This window comes from Strongylocentrotus purpuratus, unplaced genomic scaffold, assembly GCF_000002235.5.
Source record: "Strongylocentrotus purpuratus isolate Spur 01 unplaced genomic scaffold, Spur_5.0 spur5_scaffold_14, whole genome shotgun sequence".
NCBI lineage: Eukaryota > Metazoa > Echinodermata > Echinoidea > Camarodonta > Strongylocentrotidae > Strongylocentrotus > Strongylocentrotus purpuratus.
In genome coordinates this window covers 8,361,460-8,363,084 of record NW_022145599.1, presented here as the reverse complement: position 1 = coordinate 8,363,084, position 1,625 = coordinate 8,361,460, and positions in this window count along the sequence as shown.

Genomic DNA, 1,625 nt, shown 5'->3' with positions numbered 1-1,625 from the left:
AATCATTTCATCTTTACAATCCACATAAGGAAAGAATTTCTTTTAACATTTGTTTCCTCTTTTTTGCGAGTGTGTGATTACTTTTAAAAGCATGCCTTTCAGTACCGAGACAGTCGGTTACTGATAAATAATCTGTAACAGAGTAATCGCATTATATCAAAAAGAAGACTAGGTAGTGGTGCACATCACTCACATACTTTTAAAAAATCTGCATAGATTTATCTACAATCATGACATAAATTCAAACGAGGAATGGGTCTGAATAGTAGTAGGAAAGAAGTGTTTTATTCTGGTAGGGCTACAAAATGAAAGATAAAAAAACAACCATATTTTGCCTTTACTTAAATCAACAACATTCACAGACAACTTGTGAATGATTGCAGAATTGAGCATCTTCGAGAAACACAATATAATAATACACCTAGGGGTGTTTCACAAAGACTAAGATTGACTTAAGTTTTTAAGTAATGAACCAGATATTGAATTAGAGGAAAAAACCTTCGAAATTATGACCTTTAGATAATGTTTTTACCCTCAATAATAAACTGTCAAAAAAAATGGGAGTTCTGTAGATTTGTGACGTCCCTTAAGAGACCAACCATTGTCATGAATGGCCTGCCATAGTTCAAGTCCAACTTAAGTCAATCTTAGTTTTTGTGAAACACCCCCAGTTCGACTTGGCACATACATGTAGTTCAAACGACTCAGAAAATCCACATATATTTTAAACATGGGGAGGTCCCACTTTATGCATTTTAGAATAATCACTGCTGTAGTCAGGGAGGAATTTCATGAATCCATTTGTTTGTCCTCTTGAAAAATAATACTTTTACCTATGTTTCATACAATGTACTGTCAGTGCATACAAAAATAATGATGATTAATAACTTCCATGAGCATGTATCTAGTATCATCTCGGTGGGCTTACGATTTTGTACAAATGACTTTTATCTGCCCATGTGCAGATTGATCTACAAGCTGGCTTATTCCTCTAAAAATGCAATGATTTAACAGCATTCTGTACACTACTGTACAGTTAGGATGACTTGATAATATGTTGTTAATCTAACAACATAACAAAGATAGGATTACTTCAAGGATGAAATTATATAATATTTATGGGTCATTTGCTCTCATGAACACAAAACAAAGACGGAAAACGGAATCTCAATTTTCAATCATTTTTATGCTAAGGGCAGTGGGTTATGAGTTACATGTAAGTGGGATAGAGGTCTGGAGGTAAAGACTATCATGGCTGGAGACTTAGTATCTTTTCACCTTCAACAACTCTGTGGAATGAAACATTAAAGACCCTATCCAATGAAAGTATCTCTGTATATCAATGGAAAGCTGAATGAAAGTAGAATACAAATGTAAAGGAATTAAAATATTTTCCTTTTCAATATTGCTCATTTTCTGCACCCCTCCAAATTATGGGTCAACAGGGGTCAAATTTGCCTCAGTTATGGTGACGACATAACATGTGGACCCGATCGGCTCACCTATTTAGCCGAGGCAATGCGCCGTGCTTAATTAATGCAAAGTCATTGTGAATATGCGTACTCCCCCTAAGATGATGTCATCAATTTGATAGCTAGTTTTTAGGTCGACAACTTTCGATTTCC